Source organism: Schistocerca serialis, chromosome 4 (assembly GCF_023864345.2).
Source record: "Schistocerca serialis cubense isolate TAMUIC-IGC-003099 chromosome 4, iqSchSeri2.2, whole genome shotgun sequence".
Lineage (NCBI taxonomy): Eukaryota > Metazoa > Arthropoda > Insecta > Orthoptera > Acrididae > Schistocerca > Schistocerca serialis.
This window is the reverse complement of record NC_064641.1, coordinates 337,776,820-337,793,224: the sequence shown is the minus strand read 5'-3', so window position 1 is coordinate 337,793,224 and position 16,405 is coordinate 337,776,820.

Here is a 16,405-nt window from a genome sequence, read left to right as displayed (position 1 = left end):
GAAATGGCTACTAGAAACATAATTTGGTAACCTCAGATCCCTTGAGATGGCCCTAGAACCCTTGCCATGTACTCACTATGGGATATCAGACCGGATATTACGTGCATATTTTGGGTTCATAAGTGCGGTAACTTTGAACCTCTGGATTTCGGTAACGGATTATTGTATCGGAATAGTTCGAAGTTCCCAGAGAATATCGTTTTAAGAATATATTGTAAAAATTTCAACTATCTGGCACGAACAGAAATTACAGAAGTGGCGATCCCCATAACTGTTTCTTTTGGTACCCAAAACATATAGTTTTTAGGGATTTTCTGAGTGACTGTCCAGGGACAAATGATGTTTTTATAAGCCACCAAAGATCCAGCCTAGACTACACTTAAAACAAAAGAACCAACCGCTTTACTGAATTCATCTGGGCAGGAGAATATCAGATATGACAGCTTGAAAGCTTGAAGAATCGCTTATTCGTATGCGTCATTTTGGGACGTGTTGGTACCCTGCACTATCCAGTATGGACCTACTGTAAAGCAGTTACAGATTAACTAGAAGCAGTTGACAACAGAACGTAAATTTCGATTTTCCAAACAGCTAAAATTTTTAAGACGTTAAAGAAACTCAGTTCATTTTTAAATATCACATATTCCACATTAGAAGACCTCTTTTCATTTGACGGTAAAAGTAGGTGCATGACCGACAAAGTATCGTTTAACTGTTGATTTACATTACATAACTAGTTAAAGAATGCATAGAAATTTTCTCTGTATAAAATTATTGAACTGCAGAATTAATAATACTTTCCTAGTAGCTTAAATATCTTGCACATTATTTAAATGTGTTGAAGTAAAAGCATTAGCAAATTCTGGACAAAACATAATCTCGCCTCTTACAACAAGGTAAAGAGTGAAAAATGCCGGAATCTGCTCACTGCTGTTTCTAGTGCGTAATCCTTCATGTGATGCTAAAGCCGATCACTAGACAGAACTACCAGCTATGAAACATCATGTTTACCTAGGTACACTATTCTGAAGGCACGACACCCTCTCCTAACAACCCCACACAAGGCATTCGCGCTGAAGCTAGATCGCTGCATTTTTTGTAGTGATGGCAGCTCGCATAGCGGCAGGTGCCAAGATTCCCTGTCATTCCTGAGCCAAAGCATACCAAACAGTTACCAGTTCTTCTATTGAATCAATTTTTAAATAATATGCGTTTTATAATACAATATTATCTTAGTTCCATGGCAAACAAGATATAGGAACGTTTGTTGTTCTGAAAATACCAACGGCAGCCCATTGTTCCTGACGGCTATCACCTTAGTTGGTGAAGAGACCCAAATTATTCTATACTGATTGTGGCACAGGAATGAATGCTCTTTTGGATGTGTATGTAACTCGATCTTCAATGAGCCTTACGTCTACAAGGCCTGGTAATATTTACAGAAGGATTTATGCTGGAGTTGAATCACAGCTATGCGGTCTTCCATCAGTGAGTTCTCAAGAAAAATGAACTTACATTACGTGATTTAGATTTACTTCTTGTCTTAATAGGTATGAAGCTTCTCCGACTCACTTTGCCCCTAAACTTATACACCGTACGGATCTCGAACATCGACAACATCTTCCTCAGTCGACAGTTCTTGGGAAAGAAGAGTGATTTTGCTGGGTTCGTGTACTCATGGGAAGTAAGGTTAAAAAATTACGTATATGACAGCCATGGACAGGTGTGATAAAAAATAACTATGACTGAATACCACGCCGGCCTGAGTGGCCGAGCGGTTCTAGGCGCTACAGTCTGGAACTGCGCGACCGCTACGATCGCAGTTTCGAATCCTGCCTCGGGCATGGATGTGTGTGGTGTCCTTAGGTCAGTTAGGTTTAAGTAGTTCTGAGTTCTAGGGGACTGATGTCCTTAGAAGTTAAGTTCCATGGTGCTCAGAGCCATTTGAATTGCACCGCCTCGTTTCATGCCATATATTCGTTGTTTAGATGCAGCTTCATGCTTCACTCTTCGAGCGGCTGCAAGTGACAGGCAATAGCTGCGACCGATGAAGGGTTGCGGCCTTCATTCTGGATGAAATAATTTCCTCTAGTTTATATACTGTGTGTCTCTCCGAAGAGTTGTCCGGCGCATTTTCTCTCGTGTTAGGATAGATATCTCCAGTGTCGTTTACGCATTATGTAGCTGAAGTCAGCCCAAATATTAATGCTTATGACGTCTTACACGCGACGCCCAGTGTCAACAGAAAGATTCAGTTTGTTTCCCGTTACACACTAAATTATTTTTAAATACGAGTTTTAGAATCCCATTCACAAATTAGCCCAGCCCGATATTCGACTATTCGACACGTATTAATAAGGATAGTAAAACACGAAGAAGAAACAGTGAGGCTGAAATAACAATAAAGGGAAAAAAGGAAAGAGCGACTCAGTGGCGGTGCTAGTTTGGGGCAACAGTCAGCGCGGGCCAGGTCTCTGTCGTCGCTGCTGGAGTACCGGTCATTCTAAGCGTTTTTAATGTCTCTGTTTATACATTACGATAAGAGAAATATCGCTCTGGACTACTCTAGGACCACTCTATTCGATGGACACGTAACATTTCGCTTTAAAAAATTTTGTTTGTAACAGGAGACCGACACTATTGACGTGGGTACGTAAAATTCCGCTTTAAAAACCATTTTGCATATAATGGGCAACGTTTTTCTTCCACACTCGATATCGCTCTATTTGGGCTGACTCCAGCTACAGAATGCAAAAACAAAGTTGCAAATATCCCTAAAATAGTTTTAAATTACTTTATTTTATACTCTGATTAGAGGACAGAGACTGATTTATCCTCAGATTTGTCTGCAGTTTAGAACGCAGGAAGGCGTATCTAGCGCGACTTTAAATTATTTTAGAGGTTCTCCATCTTATCCTTAAATTGTTAGGGAAGAATTTTATCGTGTTGGCTGACTCAGCAAAATGTGTTAGTGACTTTCAGTGACATTGTTAAGAAGTTTTTAAATATTTTTTGAACGTTCAGTGTCCGTTCCTTGAAAGAATCCTACGCAGATCCAGCATCCTTGAAACACTATCTGTAAGGTGAAAGGGGAATACTGCTGTCATCTGCAGCGAGACATCAAGCGTAATCAGTGGCGATGAACGAAAATGTGCACTGGACCACGATTCGAACCCGGGATCTCCTGCACATTAGACAGGTGCGGTAACCACTGCACCATCCGGGACAAAGCATAATTGCGACTACAAAGACTTCCTCGGTACGTCTCACGGCAGATGTACACTCCCATCAAGCGTCACGTGTCCGCAGTCACAGTCCATTATATTCCTGTTCGCTACTTAGGTTACCGCATCTGCCGAGTAAGCGGGAGATCCCGCGATCGAATCCCGATCCGGTACACATTTTCGCTCGTCGCCACAGATTCCGCTTAATGTCCCGCTGCAGCTGATAGCAGTATTCACCCTTCAATTTAATATAGTATTAGGAATGAGTTTTTACTATTTAATCGTAATGCCTAACTCATACAAATCTTTTAGTGATCTGGCAACGAACTGCACTTTCAACGTATTTATCTTAGCCCATAATGTCTTACTATAATCAAGTATAAAGTTGGTATTATCAAAATTTATGCAGTGTTATTGATGGGTTGATTCTGTTTGTGAGTATAGAAGGCAACTTTGCAGTCTGAGTGAGATTTTCGTTCAATCTATATTTTATGCTTTTATATTTGAGTATATGGATTCTGAAGAACCTGGACTTACACGACCACAGAGAAACTCGGAGTTCTCTGGCAGACTTCCACACAAAACATGCACATTTCTTGGGAACATCAACATAAATACACTAATCCAAGCAGAAAAACTGTAAAAACTAACATTAGAGCTCAACAAACAGAAGATAATGATACTTGCGCTGCAGGAAACCCGAATGACGACGAAGAGGTTAGAGGGACCCCCCCTTGGGCGAAACGATAAAATACCTGACGGCTTACCAGAGAGGACATTATCATCGTTGATAAAGAATGTCCGTCCTCAGAGACCAAAAACAGGAAAAGTTAACGTAATATTGGTAAACTGCAGGAGTATCCAGGGCAAGGTTCCTGAATTAGTATCTCTTATTGAAGGAAATAGTGCGCATATAGTATTAGGAACGGAAAGTTGGTTAAAACCGGAAGTGAACAGTAACGAAATCCTAGACACAGAATGGAATATATACCGCAAGGATAGGATAAACGCCAATGGTGGAGGAGTATTTATAGCAGTAAAGAATTCAATAATATCCAGTGAAGTTATTAGCGAATGCGAATGTGAAATAATCTGGGTTAAGTTAAGTATCAAAGGTGGGTCAGATATGATAGTCGGATGCTTCTATAGACCACCTGCATCAGCAACCGTAGTAGTTGAGCGCCTCAGAGAGAACCTGCAGAACGTCGTGAAGAAGTTTCGTGATCATACTATTGTAATAGGGGGAGACTTCAATCTACCAGGTATAGAATGGGATAGTCACACAATCAGAACTGGAGCCAGGGACAGAGACTCTTGTGAAATTATCCTGACTGCCTTGGCCGAGAATTACTTCGAGCAGATAGTTAGAGAACCAACTCGTGAAGCTAACGTTTTAGACCTCATAGCAACAAATAGACCGGAACTTTTCGACTCCGTGAATGTAGAAGAGGGTATCAGTGATCATAAGTCAGTGGTTGCATCAATGACTACAAGTGTAATAAGAAATGCCAAGAAAGGAAGGAAAATATATTTGCTTAACAAGAGTGATAGGGCACAAATCGCAGAATATCTGAGTGACCACCATCAAACGTTCATTTCTGAGGAAGAGGATGTGGAACAAAAATGGAAAAAATTCAGAAACATCGTCCAGTACGCCTTAGATAAGTTCGTACCGACTAAGGTCCAAAGCGAGGGGAAAGATCCACCGTGGTATAACAATCATGTACGAAAGGTACTACGGAAACAAAGAAAGCTTCATCATAGGTTTAAGAGTAGTCGAATCATAGCTGATAAGGAAAAGCTGAACGAAGCGAAAAAGAGCGTAAAGAGAGCAATGAGAGAAGCATTCAACGAATTCGAACATAAAACATTGGCAAACAATCTAAACAAGAACCCTAAAAAGTTTTGGTCATATGTAAAATCGGTAAGCGGATCTAAATCCCCTATTCAGTCACTCGTTGACCACGATGGAACCGAAACAGAGGACGACCGAAGAAAGGCAGAAATACTGAATTCAGTGTTCCGAAACTGTTTCACTGCGGAAAATCGTAACACGGTCCCTGACTTCAGCCGTCGCACGGACGCCAAAATGGAAAATATTGAAATAAACGATATCGGAATTGAAAAACAACTGCTATCACTTAGTAGCGGAAAAGCATCCGGACCAGACGAGATACCCTTAAGATTCTACAGTGATTATGCTAAAGAACTTGCCCCCTTTCTATCAGCAATTTATCGTAGATCGCTGGAAGAACGTAAAGTACCTAGCGACTGGAAGAAAGCGCAGGTCGTTCCCATTTTCAAGAAGGGTCATAAATCAGATGCGAATAATTATAGGCCTATTTCGCTTACGTCAATCTGTTGTAGAATAATGGAACATGTTTTGTGTTCTCGTATTATGACGTTCTTAGATAATACAAATCTCCTTCATCATAACCAACATGGATTCCGCAAACAGAGATCATGTGAAACTCAGCTCGCCCTATTTGCCCAAGAAATTCACAGTGCCGTAGACACTGGCGAGCAGATTGATGCCGTATTCCTGGACTTCAGGAAGGCAATTGATACGGTTCCGCACTTACGTTTAGTGAAAAAAATACGAGCTTACGGAATATCGGACCAGGTTTGTGATTGGATTCAGGATTTCCTAGAAGAAAGAACACAACATGTCACTCTTAACGGTTCAAAATCTGCAGATGTAGAGGTAATTTCGGGAGTACCGCAGGGAAGCGTGATAGGACCTTTATTGTTTACAATATACATAAATGACTTAGTTGACAACATCGGTAGCTCCGTGAGGCTATTTGCAGATGACACGGTTGTCTACAAGAAAGTAGCAACATCAGAAGACTCGTACGTACTCCAGGAGGACCTGCAGAGGATTAATGCATGGTGCGACAGCTGGCAGCTTTCCCTAAACGTAGATAAATGTAATATAATGCGCATACATAGGGGCAGAAATCCATTCCAGTACGATTATGCCATAGGTGGTAAACCATTGGAAGCGGTAACGACCGTAAAATACTTAGGAGTTACTATCCGGAGCGATCTGAAGTGGAATGATCACATAAAACAAATAGTGGGAAAAGCAGGCGCCAGGTTGAGATTCATAGGAAGAATTCTAAGAAAATGTGACTCATCGACGAAAGAAGTAGCTTACAAAACGCTTGTTCGTCCGATTCTTGAGTATTGCTCATCAGTATGGGACCCTTACCAGGTTGGATTAATAGAAGAGATAGACATGATCCAGCGAAAAGCAGCGCGATTCGTCATGGGGACATTTAGTCAGCGCGAGAGCGTTACGGAGATGCTGAACAAGCTCCAGTGGCGGACACTTCAAGAAAGGCGTTACGCAATACGGAGAGGTTTATTATCGAAATTACGAGAGAGCACATTCCGGGAAGAGATGGGCAACATATTACTACCGCCCACATATATCTCGCGTAATGATCACAACGAAAAGATCCGAGAAATTAGAGCAAATACGGAGACTTACAAGCAGTCGTTCTTTCCACGCACAATTCGTGAATGGAACAGGGAAGGGGGGATCAGATAGTGGTACAATAAGTACCCTCCGCCACACACCGTAAGGTGGCTCGCGGAGTATAGATGTAGATGTAGATGTAGAAGACACAATGGATTATGGAGACTCCCGTATGTTCAATAGCAAGACAGACAGTATAAATGTAGAATGTAGATGTAGAAATAGTTGCAAACGATGCTCCGTTTCTTGGGAAGGGCCTTCATGGTACATAATATGATAATCAATTCATTTAGAGAAGTCAATCCAATTAACAACAGGTTAATGACAATGCGCTTACAGTGTGCAAACAAGAAATACACCATGAGCAATGTACCTGCCCCCACAAACGGGGATGACGAAAAAAGACCCTATATCAACAGATATATTCTGGACAACACTAGAGACTGAGAAGGCCAAGATCCACAAAGTCCATATAAAAATTTTATTACATAATTTCAACGCACAAATCGGTAGAGGAAAACATCATCAAAGAACTGTGGGAAAGTATCAGGCACACAAATATACAAACAGAAATGGCATGAGACTCATCGAAATATACCAGCAGAATAAGATAAAGATTATGTTGACATCCCTTAGGAAATCCCCACGAAAACAGAAAACATGTAGTTCACCTATACAATAGATGCGAGAATTCCAAATAGACCATGTTTCGATTTCCTACCCGGTCCAGAAGCAGAACCACGATGTTCAAGTACGCAGAGGTGCCAATATTGATTCAGGCCACTATCTAACTCGAATCAAGATAAAATTTACACCGAAGAAAGTTCATGAGTAACAACGCACATAGAAGAGTTTAACACAAAATAGATCATGGAATCCAACGCAAAACAACCAGCAAACACATGGGAAGAACACCATAGAAAAATCATACATAAATCAAAAGAACTAATACCACGGAGAAAAACAACAATAAACACCCTTGGTGTGAAAAGTCACAAGAAATACTCAAACAAGCTTTTCAGGACTACAATAGTAAAAGATCTGCAGAAAACCTATGTTGTTTCCAAGAATCAAGCAAAGAGGCGGCAAAACGTACTAGGCAAACGAAGCAAAAGTACACGAAAGAGCAACTGGATAGAGGTAAACTTCCGCAACCACAACACGACAGATTTCTACAGGACCTGCTCAAGGAAGATCAACGGCTGCATACCTCAAAATTTGTGCTTCAGGAAACCAGATGGAAAACTAGCATTAACTAACCGAGAGAATTGTCAAGAAGTACCACGTTATTTCTCCAATTTACTTAACTGCCCCGAACCTGTAACAAGATTTCCAGTACTCCATCCAACCAGAGTCACTCCCACCAACATGTGAAGAGATCAACAAACATACTTAAACTAAAAAACAACAGGACAACTGGTGAAGACGGAATCATTGCAGAATTACTAAAGAACCTTGGACCAAAGTCACTACAATTGCTTACGCAAATATTCTATACCATCTGCCAAATAGAAAACTTCCTGACGTCTTGGAATTTGCACTTATCCATCCACTGCACAAGAAAGGAGATAGGACGAATGTGAACAGCTACAGAGGAATGTCCCTGCTACAAGTTACCTAGAAAATTTTCTTAGCATGCTTACTCCAGAGAACACGAGAACAGTTTGAACACAAAATTGGTGAATACCAGGCAGGCTTTCGACCCGGTCGTTCATGATTGGGGAAAACGACTCACCATGATAATTCTAACACACATTCAAGGGGTGAAATCAACAATGCCATGGATCACACAAGTCAAACTGGACCTGGAAGCAGTAAACATCGATCCAATAGAAATTGAAGACAGAAATGTATACAGGGACAAGAAACACAAGTGGAATATGAGGTCAGAGAATGAAGTCTCAAAGAAACCAGGGACGAAGTGGGCTGAAGATAGAAAGAAACTCCATGGAGAAAAAATGAGAGAAACGTGGAAGATCAGAAAGAACGCTCAAACGAGGCAGAATGCTTTGCGTGATCCTACAAGGTCTCGACGCATATATACATCAAGTGAATCGATTTTAATAATGTTTTCTGTAATATACAAGGTGATTCACGATGACGTTTTGTGTATGTAATTTATTAACGCTACGCCAGACAAGTCGTTCGGCCTTAGATGCTTAACGCTATCTGGGCGAGATTGGGGAAGACGATTGATTGAAAGACAGTATGAACAGAAACTTCACAGTGCGGAAAGCCTCCCCATAGTTAGAATGTCATAGTCATTCGCAAGTTCAATTCCGTTACATGCCTTCTTACCATCTGAGTGAGATTAAACAGAAGTATATGATTTTCTGAAAATTTCGCAATACTTTGGTCGGCAAAAACTTAAAATCAGCGAAGATACTCTCAGTTAATTCACAGTTTTGCCATAAACTGGTGATGTGTTATATTCGCATTGTAACATCGGATGAAGTTTACAGCTGGTGTAACGTACTGGTGTCAATTTATGTATTTCGTAAGTTTGCAGCTTCGACAACTTATGAAAGTTACACCAGATGGCTAACCAGTGGGGCAAAGCGCCATATGTGGCAGTTAGCGAGCGCCTATTCCCCTCCTCCAAAGAAGTTCACTTAGAGCAATATGTTCGGGGAAATGCGAGCGTGTGGCCATCTTGAAGGCTGGGAACTTGTGAACTTGAGGCTGAAGCGGCAGCAAGTTAGTAACGAGCATCTGGCCCGGTCAGCTGTGCCGCCCGTGCGCCGTCCTAAACGATCATCGCCACCACTGTCGTGCGAGAACGAGCTCCACCAGCTGCAGTTCAGAGCACGCGGATAGCTGATCGAGAAACTCGTTAAATGTCACGCCCCTCACTTTCTCGCACAACAAAGGACCAGACCCGATGATATTTACCTCTACCGCTCTGTATATTTTAGAAACAAAAATACAGGCGTTGTACACAAATTGTCACCTCACTGTCTGCAATTTTCATGTTCTAAAAGTCTGTATAATAGTATAACGCAGTGGCTTTCTCTGTGCACGGTATTTTTACACTATCCGTATGCTTTTTTTTTAAACTTTTGTCTCTTGTTTAATATAAATTGATAAAAGATATTATGCACTGGTAAAACGACTACTCTCCGTCTGGTAAATAGAATGACCGTGTGGCATCGTTGGCCGGGAGGCCCCATTCGGGGAAGTTCGGCCGCCAAGTGCAAGTCTTATTTCAGTCGACGCCACATTGAGTGTCTTGTGCGCCGGTGATAGAGAATGAAATGATGAGGAGGACAGCACAACATCCAGTCCCCGAGCGGAGTAAATCTCCAACCCGACCGGGAATCGAACCCAGGCCCGCTTGCATGGGAGGCGAGCCCTTTACCACCCAGCAAAACAGGCAGACTCCATCTGGTGTTCTACATTATGACTGGCCCCTTGCATGTAGAATCTACAGTTCGTCTCAAGATGGACACAAATTACCATCCGACCGATGCACTCGACTGGAGTTAAACTGAGACCATGTTTAGTACAGAACTTGGAACTCCTACTTCAGCCATGTACTCACAGCAGAGAATATCACAAATGGGACAACGATGTCAGAGTTTACCGCTTACAGTTAAGAAGAGTGATGGCTTCTATGGAAAATTGCTTTGTTGTATAGATTACTATAATCACACTAACAATTAAACAACCATTATGTAATATAATCGTTGTTTACTAAGTAAACGACGGATAATGTAAGATAATCATTGCTAGTACTATTTCTCGAATTTCACTCTGTTAACCAAAGAATACCCAAGCTATTGTATCGCGTTGGTGCCTCATATGTGTCTGCGACACTCATAAGTATATTTTCTTCATAATCTTGTTTTTTCACAAAGACATAAATGAAAATGTGAAAAAATGCTACATCAGCAAGGTTTTATTAACATCAGTATCAATATGTGATGAGGCTAAAAACCATAATTGTTATTTATTTTCCGAATACGTACTTCAGATGTTTGGTTTCGGAATCGATGTGGTCCTCATAAGAAACAATTTTTCTCTGTGTACCAATGCATTTAGAACTGCTCTCTTCCGGACTGAATGATTCAAACTCTAGGCACTAAGAAATAAATCACTGTGAGTAGGCTTGCGGTACAATGAGTAGCCGAGATGTCCATCCACATTATGCTTATTGGGATTCTCTGCAATTAAAGAGATTCTAGACATACCGGTTATAGTATTAGCTGTACATGCGAGCGAGCTCTCGATGCAGAGAAGAAGCAGAGATATCCGTCGCAATGTTTAAGCTAATACGGGAACGGTGGCGCCACCAGTGCAAACATTGACACCACCTGCTACAATAGTATGTAGTTAACGACCGATCAGAAGTCGTCAGTGGACTATATAAGGCCGCCACAGCAGCAGTTTTGAGTCAGTTTCTCCTGACGAAGATGATGGAGATAATCGTCGCAAGTTCGAAATCTTACCCTGAATCGACAGGCAAGAAGTCAGAGAATGTTTTATACAGCAGGGACGTTGCGAAAGACCTCGTTCTCAATGAACAGATAGTTCCATTCCGTGGGCGGTGTACATTTACGCAGTGCATTAACTCGTAACCTGGGAAGTATGAAGTAAGAGTTATCTGGAAATGTGAGTCTAAAAATTTTTATCCACTGAAAGGGCTAACATATCTCGGAACAAAGGAAATGAAAGAGGTACTCGTACAAATATTGATTTCAATGTTGTCACAACCACTTCGGTAGTTGCCGAAATATCACTGTGGATAACACAATTGACAATTTCTTCACATCCATGGATCTGGCAGATTTTCTATTACAGCATGGGTTAGCATTCTTAGGGACGATTCCAAAGAAAAGTCGAATTATTGATGCCGGTGTTGGCTTGATGTTGCTTCTGATGACTGCAACCTTATCACTGACTTGTTCACAGTAACTCACTTTTAGTCCTACCTTCCTATACATAAACGATCCTACTGCCGTAACACAGTTTTCTGCTGTTGTAGATAGCACCTTGTGCGTGTCTGACCAAAAATCTTTATCTTCCTTCCATTTGACTTCATTGATCTCCACTATATCAACCTTCTTTCTTTAGGTTCTTTAGCTTCCCTATCAAATTAAAACTTAAGACATTCCACGCCCCGATTCGTAGAACGTTACTGTTTCGTTCGTTGTGCACACAAATATTTTGCACTGAAATTGGAAGACTGCTTTAGTACTGATTATCAGATGCTATACGTTGGAAGAGGCTGTAAAATAAGTATGTTGTTACATTTAGAAAGGTATTATACGACTGAAAGTAGCGAAAGAGATAATGGTGAGGAAACAGAAGTGACAGTGGAACTTGATAGAGCGTTACCTAACTACTCTTTGCACTAGCGCCTCCGCATGTAACTGCAGATTGCGGTCCGGTGATTCATCTTACGATCACGTAAATTATGGAGGCAATTTATTCTTCGCGAACGGTAAACAGCATGCGCCATATCTGAGATTCTCATTATTCTTTCACCGCGAGTCTTATGAGTACCTAACCCTCACCATATGACGTCCAACATGCAGACCAGTGAGGTATACACTGTCTACCCGACGTGTGCTCAACACGTTTGCAGCTCCAGAAATGTCAGAAAAGTGAATCTGAGTGATCCTATTGTGTCCCGTACTCTGACCACATCTGGTGAACAGTGTAACCATCCCATCCGCATAATTTATTTATTACTGTCAAAGCTACAGTATACGGATAGGTACTATGCCATTATGAAGTCCAACCTTGTTCTCACGCACGTCTTTCATCATACTACTCAATAACATTATGCAGTGAAGAAGATGTTCTGCAATGTAACATTAAGCAAATACAATCAGACACGTGGTTGATTTAAACTTCTTCGAGGCAACCCACTAATGTTGTTGCTGTTACTTTTTTGGCTGGAAGTACGCGTAGTGGTTTTACGTGTTTTTCGGAGTAATAAATTAATATACAAAATTTGGTAGAAAACTTTACTTGAAGAATCCATTTACTGACCAAGTGGTCTCGGATTTCCAGCTAGGTGGCAGTGTCAAAATATAGCAACGCCTCCAATGGTGCCGTACTCATATTCTGGCGAAATATCGAGATTTAACTAAGTCTTTAATTTTCACTTTTGTATTAAATCTGCAATCGTCAATTCCTATCGCCTGCTCACACGGACGTATTTCATGGATATGTTGAAAATAAGACAGTCATGGTTACAAATTTATTTTTATTGAAAAATAACGCGTTTCGCCTTGGTCAGGCGTTTTCAGATTATGTGAAAAGAAAGAGGGAGTTAATCAAATAACTATCCCATAAACATTGTAAGTCATGCTTCTAAGATGCACCACTAATTTAATTAACCGCAAGCAACATTCACGTAAAACTGTCAAATGAAGTTCAGCGTGCCGGATACCAAAGCTCTGTATCAACCACGTGCACGTAAAACTGCCTGCATGAAAATCCGATAGAATAACTAAAATTAGCTGTGGGAACTTAGACAAAAACACTTCCGAAATAAACCCACGCCACAACGAAAACGAGGTCTAACATACCGATAAGGAAACCAACGACGAATTACGAATATCTTTTTTAAAGTGTTATGGCAGCAAATAGAGCACAGCGTAGAGCAACGCGTACATCTTGTTGGCCTGGACGCCCAACAGCCAAGCGGTCTAAGCAGCGGTACTAGAGCTACTAAACTGCGGATGGCCGCATATGGCTGAGGTAATATAACGACAGAATAACAGACGGAGCTAGTCACAGATAAGACTATTGTCGAACTGATTAACCTATATTTGATAAGAAGGACTGAATTAGATTAAAACTAAATTGTAATGAAAATGAAAATTAGTGAACAGGTAATATGGGCCATCCAATCACGCACAATATCATGACGTTACTTTACATAATAGGTAAACAGTACTCTGATAATCGATGGTAAAATTAAACGTAAGCCGACAAGCACGACATAGATAAAGCATACACAAGTAGCGTCCATGTACAATGACGTAAATAAAATAAATGTAAAATTGCAATAAAACTTTTTCAAATTCTAAATACTTTGAAAGAAGTTATGTCTTAAAGACGTTAAATAAATGTTTGAGGGGCAGAACTCTGTGACACAGCACTATTAAATACACGCCCTAAACCCACACATATTTAAGTGTTTCAGAATCAAAACAGTCATAGTTGGGAAATTATTTCATATCAGTAGCGTGTTTCACTCTTTTGGGGCATCATCAGACTGTATAAAAGTAGCTAGATATAAAAATCACCCGTCATAAAGCCATAAAAGCGCAAAATGGACGCAACTGTAATAGGATATCCAATCCATCCGTCATAAAAATATATAAAATGCAAGGTGGGTCGGGACCATACCAGATGACCGCGCCGTGGTAGTAAAAAAATGGGTCACGCTTACAAAAAACAGGTGGTATGAGCCGCAAGCAGCACAATATCCCACTGTACAATAGTATTTTTGTGCACGCGAAAGGAACACTGTGCTACGTGCAGCTGATAACGCCTTTCCTTTGTAAGTGTGGCCCTGTTTTGTACTACTATGGCGTGGTCAGTTGATGTGTTACATTTTGTATGTTTTATGGGGGATGGATTACATATCCAGTTACCGTACGTCCATTTTCCATTTTACATGGCTTTACGATGGATGGGTTTTATATCCAGCTACTTTTAGAATATCTGTTGATGCCTTAATAGAGTGAAATGCATCATTGACATTAATTGATTTCACAACAATCATGTTTTTATTCTGCAATAATTCGATGCTGGTTGCTGTATCAACCTTCCACAATGGAATGAAATATCTTTTACAGTTATGTTAAATGTTAATACAGGGCAATAAAAAACCTACAATTTAAGTGCCTACATAGAGGTAATGGGATTAAAACTCATTTTACATCATACAAAAGTATAGTTAATAGAAGGTCCTGAACAAGTGGCACACTGAATAGATCGTAGGATTTTTTTCTTTTACTTCTCTTTCAGTCCTCTGACTAGTTTGATATGGCCCGTCACGAATTCCTCTCCTGTGCCAACCTCTTCATCTCAGAGCACCACTTGCAAACTACTTCTCAATTATCTGATGGATGTATTCCAATCTCCGTCTTCCTTTTCACTTTTTACCCTCTACAGCTCCGTCTAGTACCATAAAAGTTAATCCCTGACGACTTAACAGATGTCGTCCCATCCCGCCCCGTCTTCTTCTCAGTGATTCAATATATTCCTTTCCTTGCCAGTTCTGAACCTCCTCATTGCTTACATTATAAGTAAACCAAATTTTCATCGTGAAAATTAACTTCAGCTAATTCGTGATCACCAGTTATGATACGTTTCTCGCTGTTCTCAATTCCCCTTGCAATTACTTCCGTCTTTCTGCGATTTGCTCTCAATCCATATTCTGTACTCATTAGACTCTTCATTCTAATCAGCATATCCTGCAGTTCTTCCCCACATTCACTGAGGATAGCAATGTCATCAGAGAATCATCCTATCAGTGACGTCCTTTCATCTTGAACGTTAATTCCTCTGCTGAACATTTCTTTTATTACTGTCTTAGCTTCTACGATATATATGTTGAACAGTAAGGGCAAAAGACTACGTCCATACCTTACAACCCTTTTAACTCGAGCACTTCGTTCTTGGTCTTCCTCTCATAGTTTTCCCTCTTGGCTTTTGTACATATTGTATGTTGCCCGTTTCTTCCTTTAGCTTTCCCATTTTTTTCTCATAATTGAGAACATTTAGCACCATATGACACTGTCGAATGCTTTTTCTACGTCGTCAAATACTATTAACGTGTCTTGATTTTTCTTCAGTCTTTGCTCGGTTTTCAACAGCAAGGATACAACTGCCTCGCTTGTGCTCTTTCCTTTCCTAAACTCCACCTAATCGGGGTGTAACACATCGTCAGTTTTATTTTCCATTCGTCTTTATTTTAGTCTTGTCAGAAACTTGGATGCATGTATTGTTAAGCTGATTGTCGGCTCCCGCTATCTTGCGAAGTGTGGGGATGATGCTTCTCCGAAAGTCGGAAGGTAAACCGCCCTACCGCCCGTATAATATATTCCACACTTCAACGTAATACATTATGTGTCTTCAATGCAGTGGTTTCCCTTGCCTTGTGCATCCTCATCCAGTTGATAATTGCTGATTCTTCCACCTTTAGGGACTTTTCCGACCCCAAGTGCAGCAGAGTGCCCTGAACTTCTGTCTGCTCTTGCGGCTTTTTTGACAAGACCGGTTGCTGAATGACGGTGACTTCTTATGCCGGAAGTCTTCGGCTGCCAATACTGACGATTTTTATTCGCAGTTTAAAAAGAGGTTGGGTTGGGACCCAGGTCTGAAACTTTTGACTACTAATCAAAGACGCAACTCCTAGACCATTCATACCCACTCATATTTAGGTCAGAGTATTACAATACAACGTTAAAACAAATTATTGGACTAATAGTGCCAAGTCATTAGAGGAACCTTACGATAGGTAACATTAAATCATAAAAATGTCTGATTCCTGCTAAAAAAAACTGATCATTAAGAAGAGTTCCACTGTACTCACTCGATTTTATAGCAACTTCTACCTCTTCAAATACGTTCAGCTTTCATAGCGGTTGCTGTATCAGTCAACCGACGATAGAGTGGAATGAAAACTACAATATTTCATATGTGGTAGTTGATCTGCAACATATATTATTCT